The sequence below is a fragment of the Solanum stenotomum genome, chromosome 4, assembly GCF_019186545.1.
Source record: "Solanum stenotomum isolate F172 chromosome 4, ASM1918654v1, whole genome shotgun sequence".
NCBI lineage: Eukaryota > Viridiplantae > Streptophyta > Magnoliopsida > Solanales > Solanaceae > Solanum > Solanum stenotomum.
In genome coordinates, this window is record NC_064285.1 from 57,490,074 (window position 1) to 57,497,696 (window position 7,623).

The following is a 7,623-nucleotide window of genomic DNA, read 5'->3' on the forward strand; positions in this document are numbered from 1 at the left end:
ATATTACATAAATGTGCTTTTTAACTTAACCACATTTTACATTTATGTTAGAAAAAATTACTGAAATACACGTTTTATGTTTTCTTTATTTCCAATATCCCCTTCTATTTTTAAAAACCTCTAAAATTCCTTATTTCTTTAATGTATCCGAGCTACATATTAATGTATTCGAGACAGTATTTAATGTATTTGAGCTACATATTATGTATCCGATTTATTTGATAATGTATTCGAGCTACATATTATGTATCCGGTTTATGTTATAATGTATCCGAGATACTCTTTAATGTATCCGAGCTACATATTATGTATCCGGTTTGTGTTACTTTTTAAGGGATTAATGTAATTACAAACTAAAGAGGGATATATTGTAATTTCATATTAAAACTATGTGATTCCAAAAATTTATCATTTATGTTATTCAACTTTTTATAGTGTAATTACATTAATCCCTTAAAAGTGTAATTACTTTTTAAGGGATTAATGTAATTACACTATAAAATTTATCATTTATGTTATCCTAAAATAACCACCTAAACTTGTATAAAATTAAATAAGTAGACACATCCGTCATAATACACGTAGGACACAAATTGCCATGTATGATGTTTCGTAGGATATGCGTGTCTATTTGTTCAATTTTATACAAGTTAAAGTGTCTACTTGTACACATCCAAACTTGGAGGGCATACATGTGAAATGAGGCTAAATTAAAAGGCATATTTATGTATTATGCCAAGAAATTAAATTGTAGTGAGTGAATTCATTGTGTTTCCTAATTTGTTAAGATGGAAAAGAAAGTTAATTAAGGAGCAGAGCAAATATAATTGAAGATTGTCCTTACTTATACTTGCTCCATCAGCTATTTTATAATATAGGATCCTATCCGTGAAATAGTGAAGTCGCATACCTGGTTTGGTTAGATTAAAGTGCAAAAAATATAGAGTGAGAGATAAATGGAGAATGAAAAGTATATGTAGAGAAAAGTAACACCTACAAAGACATGAAGAAATTAAATTGTATGAGTGAATCCATTGTTTTCCTAATTTCTTAGGATTGGAAATTAAGAAGCAGAGCATATATAATTGAAGTCCGTCCGTCCTTACTCATCTTTCGTCCAAAAATCCGGTGGAGGTCATCTATTAAATGCTCAAGTACGCCGTGAAATTGCAGCAGACTGGTCCCTGGTCAGATTAAAGTGCATAAATTTTAGCAAATTTAGAATGAGTAATCAATGGAGAAGTAGAGAGAAGTTTGAGTCCTCACTGACAATCTTTGGAAAACCCCCTACAAAGACTTGAAGAAATAAAATTGTAGTGAGTGAATATATCCATTGTTTTCCTAATTTGTTAGGATGGAAAAGAATGTTCATTAAGGAGCAGAGCATATATAATTAAAGATTGTCCTTACTTGGTCGAGAACTCAACGGATGATCATAACGAAGCTTAAATCCGTATAGGATGGCTTGATGAAAATCAGAAAGGGAAATGTTGTTCTCTACCTGTAGAGAAATATTAGGCCATGAGGTCAGGCCTATAAATTCTGCTCTGCATCCATCACTCACTTCATCGACACGCATGTATCCAATGTTTATATAAGTGTATCTGCTAAATTTGCAGGCTCTAATTTCTAGAAATGCGGAAGAATTATACGCAGCAATTGGACAGTTGAACATGAAAATGGGCTCTGCATATATGTAAAATGTTGAAGAATGATAAGATGATTTATAGATTATACGGTATTGGTTGAAGTTAGGGTGAGGTCTCAAAGAGCATAGATCATCTTGTGTTTGTAAAGTTGGATCTACCAGGTGAATTGTCGTATTAGTATAGTTGATGTCTTGCACATACAGCTTCCTGGAGAATAACGATATGACAGTTTGGTTACCTTCACAAGCTAACTCAAATGATGGATCATCTCCGCAGTCTTTTGGATCGGTGTTTAAGTGAAAAGGGTAGCTTATGTTACGGATATGGCCACAAGCAGAAGGGGGACAGTAGTGTTTGCTCTTCCTAGCATTGCATGTTTGCAGAAAGATGAGGATTAATGCAAAATATTTTAGCAGAATGATTCCCCTACAAAAATACATTTGGACTAACTATGTTGATTCTTTTCCTTCCTGCTATTTCCAAGAGAAGAAAAGAATTGAGACTTCAATATAATTATTATGAATACGCCTGCGTTTGTTGGATACTTAAAGCTCTGTGGACTTTTCACTACCAAAATTACTCCTTTGGGTCCCAAGCCAATGGAGGACGGTCCCCATGAGAAAGTTCCAACTTGAAGACAAGACTTTGACGTTTACCTATTTATTAATGACTAGTTCTCCCATATTTAGGATTACAAAATAATAGCTGTCTCAGTCCCACAAAAAAAAAAAAAAAAACTGAATTTGGAGATAATTAGGATACGAGGGAATAATCATCCATGTTCATTTGTGTGGAAAAGTCTAACTTGGGTAATAATTGAAGAATTGATGCGACAATATGATACCTACGAGCAAAATTTTGCACTCTATGCGCAAAAGTTAAAAGTCTTTTTCCTTTCAACTATTTTCATCCTGTGTTCCTAACCAAATGATGCCCGAATGTAGTCCATATAGATTAACGTACAGTATGCTAATTTGTGTCCAGCCAAATAATGTAACTTGCTAATGGGATAAGATCTTACCCATGAAAACTCAGGAAGTTTCTCGATGCTCTCTCGTCAGATTATGTCCAAATTCTTAGTTGAATAACTTTTAGATATATTAATAAACTTATTTATGTATACTTATACTATGTTTGCATCCACATCACTAAGTAATAGTATGCACATTAGCACTCTGCAGCAATCACCATAAAATCCTAAATTCGCTTTTATAAAAACAGACGTTTTTTATAATAGTATAGGGTAAAGCTTTGAGAAAACAGCTGCCTTTTCTGTTGGGTGACTGTGTTTGAGAGAACGACAATTTCGGCATTTTTCATTCAACTCATTTCTTTCCATTTGTGGACATCCGATTAACACGGTTTTAATGCAAGGATATAACACATACAAATCGAGAAATAAGTCTACATATTTATCATTCAGCTTCCTGATCACTACTATGAAACAAAATTGTTTTTCTCATAGCTAGTTAGAAGGCCATAAAAAAATAATATTGTCCGGCAATTATTTACCTTAACCCAATTGCATAATAATTTAAGGGTGTAGTTGAAAAAAAGTTTTTTTATAAAGTTTTAATCCAAACACAAGATGAGGTGGGAAACAATGAATCAAACACTTGATAAAAATAATCTCTGTATTACTAATCCCTGCACTATTAATCCCTACATTACTAATCCCTGCATTAGTGATCTTTGTATCAAACGACCCCTATATGTTGTCAATATTTTCCAACTCTCAAGATTGACATAGAGCCCGTTTGTTAGGGCTAGGCATGAAATACCGAAATCGAATTATATAATCGAATCAAATTTTTTGATTATTTGGTATTTGGTAATTCGGTATTTGGTATGGTATTCAGGAGTAAAATTTTAGAATTATGGTATTCAAGTTTGGGTTTGGTATGAGACATTGGTACCATTTGGTATTCGGTATTTTCCCGAATACCAAATTATTTACTTAATGAAGGACATATATCAACATATCCATTACTCATGAGTACAAGTCCAAAGAGAAAGTTAAAGAATAAGCATGAATAATCCAAATACATGTCTTTTAGTTGTATCAATTTGCTTTTTTTTAATGTCTTCTTACTTGTTGATCTTCTATTAAATCGTGTGTCTACATAAATAAATAGAAATGATTAGAGAAATAATATTAACTTTGCAATACAATTGGCTATAGCTTCAATACGGTATTATATTACTGAATACCGTACCAAATCGAAGTTTAATTTATCATTTTTCGAATTACCAAACCGAAATTTAAAATTTTGGTATTTGATATCTACTTTAACTACCAATTACCGAATTACCAAACTCAAAATTTGAGAAACCCGAATCGAATACCGAATGTCCACCCCTATCGTTTAGATTGACATAGAAAAAGTAGTTTCTAAGTCAAAAATAAAAAGTCAAATTTAAATGACTTTTAAGTCAAGAAATAAAAAGTAGGGGGAGACCTACTTTTTGTTTTTAACTTATTTTAAGTCATTGTTAACTTATTTTATGTTATTTTTAATCTTGCTAAACACTTCCTAACTTTATTTCAAGTCATTTTTTATTTATTTTAAGTTATTTTTATATTTGTCAAACACTTCAATAAATCAAAAACTAACTTAAAAGTAGATTCGACTAACTTTTAAGCTAATCCAAACACTCTCTTAAAAAAATAGTTTTTAAGTTAAAAAAAAATAAAATCAAACATAAATGACTTTCAAGTCAAATAAATAAAAAGTAGGGAACTGCTACTTCTAACTATTTTTTAAGTCATTTTTAATTTATTTTTAATTTTATCAAACACTCCCAAAAATTAAAAATGAGTATATTTGATCAACTTTTAAGTCAATCTAAATAGACTTTTTTTCTCAATATTTTCTCTTTGAAACTATTCAGTTTGTGGAGCGGACTTTTCCACACAGGAAACTATTCAGTTTTTGTGGTGCGGACTTTTCCACACACCTTCCTGAGTTCATGTAATGTACTTGGAAAATTCATGACTAGGTCAAATTTAGGCCTATATTATTTATTTTTATTTTTTTGGTTTATTATTATGTTTCTAGTGATTGTGATTCACATTGGAGCTTGACTAAATTCAATTTTGCACCGGATAATTCCACATTTGGTGTGAAATGCTCTAGAAGACTCAAACCCGAGACCTCTTAATTAAGGATGAAAAAGTATTTACCACTCCATCATAACGTTTGTTGGTTGGCCAATTCAATTTTAGCGGAATGGTTCCCCTACATTTGTACTGTCTTGATTCCTTTCTTTTCTACTACTTCCAAGAGAGGAAAAGAATTGAGACCTCAATATTATTATGAATGTGGGTGTGTAATGTGTTTGTTGGATACTTGAAGCTGTATAGACTTTTCATTAACAATTGGAGACTTCAAGTCAACGGAAGACTTGTATTTTTAGTCCTTAAGGGGCCCTCAAGGGAAGACTTTGACGTTTACCTATTTATTTGTCATCATATTATGCCTAGTGGCGTTTGCTCAGGTCAAGATGGGTGGCTGAATTAGGGCAAAACAATTGATTATAACCCAATTTGTCTTACTCAATATGATTTTTCTTTTTGTTGCTTTATTCTTTTATAAATTTGTTTGACTACAAGATAAAACTAATTAGTTTTTTTGTTTTCATGCATCAAAACAAAAAAAATACTATATATGTATATCCCACTATTTTAGATGTGTTGACTTGACCAATGCTCAATCTAAACCTCTTCATTCAAGTTTAGATAAATTACGTGATTATATTTTCATGTGCCAAATTTAATATTCTTAGGCTTGAATTTACTTTTCCGTTGAATTTCCAAGTATAAGAAAGGTTTATGGTAGGAGTCCATATCCAATATGTGGAATGTGTGGACTAGATAAGTCGTTCAAGACTACCTTGTTTGCTAGTAATTGGAAATTATGGCTCATTAGTTAGGTAAACGCCAACGACTCAAATTGAAGGACAAGCCTTTGATAATATATGTCTTTTAATTAATTTGTGATGGTTTACATGATTATGGCATGATGAAATGTGTTTTGGACCAAGTTATGTGATTATGGCCCGATGGGATCTTGTTCGGGTAGAGGTATATCATTATGGCTCGATGAGATGTTACATGTGGATTGATGTGGTTATTATCATGATAGAATCCTATTTCATGTGACTTGCATCTCAACTTGCCTTAATTGGGGTTCGGAAAATATCAAATTATGGCCTTGCTTTCTTAATGCCTTTGAACGATCCTAATTTGGTCAAATATCCAATCTAGGTAAATATACGAGTCTGTGCAGACCATATTGTCATATAAAAGTTCAGCTAAAAAATCGAGTAAAAAAGTCGAGCCACACTATGAACTCTAGAAGTTTCTTTTTAAATTGATTTATCCATAGGTTAGGAATTAAGGGGCCGTTTGGTTAGTTTAAGTTGCATTTTATTCATGTATAAAAAGTTGCATTAGTTTTATCATGTTTGGTAAAAGTTTTGTATTAGGTGAAAAAGTCAACATAACTTATACCATGTTTGGTTGGTAGGATTCTAAATGTTGTATAAATATTATTCATGTATTAATTTTATACGGTGTTTGGTTATGTTTTTTGTAGTCTTACATAATTAATATCAACATAACTTATGAGGGAATCTATGTATAAGTTATGCAGGGTAGAAGGTGAAATAAGTTATGCAGATATTAATTATACATGTATTAAAATAGTAAATTACAAATTCCTATTGATTTATTTTTAATTTTTTCATTGAAAATGTTACCCAACTATGCTATTTTCCAAACTTTTTTTTCAATACACGAACAACTTTTTTTTTCTGTTTCCATTTGAAATCCAGATGTGTTCTTTAATTATTATTACAAATTGAATTGTATGTAGCGTTATATATTATTAAACATATTCCACTTATTTAATTAACATGTATTATTATTTTGTTTAGGATGTGAATTTATACATAATTCATATATTTGGTATATTAAAATTGTATAAACAATATATACATATTGTTGGGTTCTGAAGGGGTGATTATGACGTCATGCGGAAGCTTACAATTTGCAAATCATATAGTTGATAAATCAGATAACAAAAACTTATACTAAAAATCAAAATATTATTATATCAAATTAATATAAAGAAAAAACATTGAAACTTTAGAGAGAATAATCACCCCATAAACAAAAGTCTTAAACGACTACATTGTGGATGGTATTGTTTTGTGTTAGAAGAAACAAACCTATATTTATAAAGTCCTAAAACCTTTCCTACTAGAAAAGAACTAGCTACTCCAAAACCTTTTTCTAAGAGGAAAGAATAAACCAAATATGAAATAATATTATATTTTCCTTTCAGGAAAAGTAAAAACATTTATGGTAATGTTTTGTCTTTTCTTTAAAGAAAAATAAATCTTAAATTATGGTAAGAAAATCAGGGCAAAACCCTAACAAATCTCCCCTTTTGGCTGGATTTTCTTGACAAAGCTTGATCTGTCTGCTTCATTGCATGATAATCTTGTTCTTCACAAAATCTTCATCCCTGTTGCTTGCCATGGTTAAAAATAAAATTTAAAATATATGGATTAAAAATGGGTTAAAAATATTTTGTTTTTATTCTTAAAAATTGTAGCAACAGGAATGTTGAAAATATCGTTGAAACTTCTTCTCCACATATAGCTTGACAAAAATCTTCATTATCATCAAATTTGTTGCAAATTGATTTGAAACCACTTGAACCTTTCTTCAACCTCGTTGAACCATAGGACCACCGGATCTTTGAACCATGTGCTCTGATACCACTTGTTGGGTTCTGAAGGGTGATTGGGCGTCATGCGGAAGCTTACAATTTGCAAATCATATAGTTGATAAATTCTGTAATTTGAAATACGTGGTCGCCGGAGTACCATCGGATATCGTCACTGGCTCTTATTCTATAATTTGAAATACGTGGTCGCCGGATCTTTGAACCATGTGCTCTGATAC

General features: G+C 31.2%; 1 protein-coding gene and 1 pseudogene across 1 annotated transcript in view; one reads left to right on the plus strand and one right to left on the minus strand.

Moving 5' to 3' along the window:
* The window catches only part of LOC125862623 (potassium transporter 4-like), a 346,656-nt gene that overhangs the window by 250,949 nt on the left and 88,084 nt on the right, over positions 1 to 7,623 (plus strand). The gene's annotated exons all lie outside the window — the stretch shown is intronic.
* Positions 1,232 to 2,154, minus strand: LOC125861581 (uncharacterized; annotated as a pseudogene).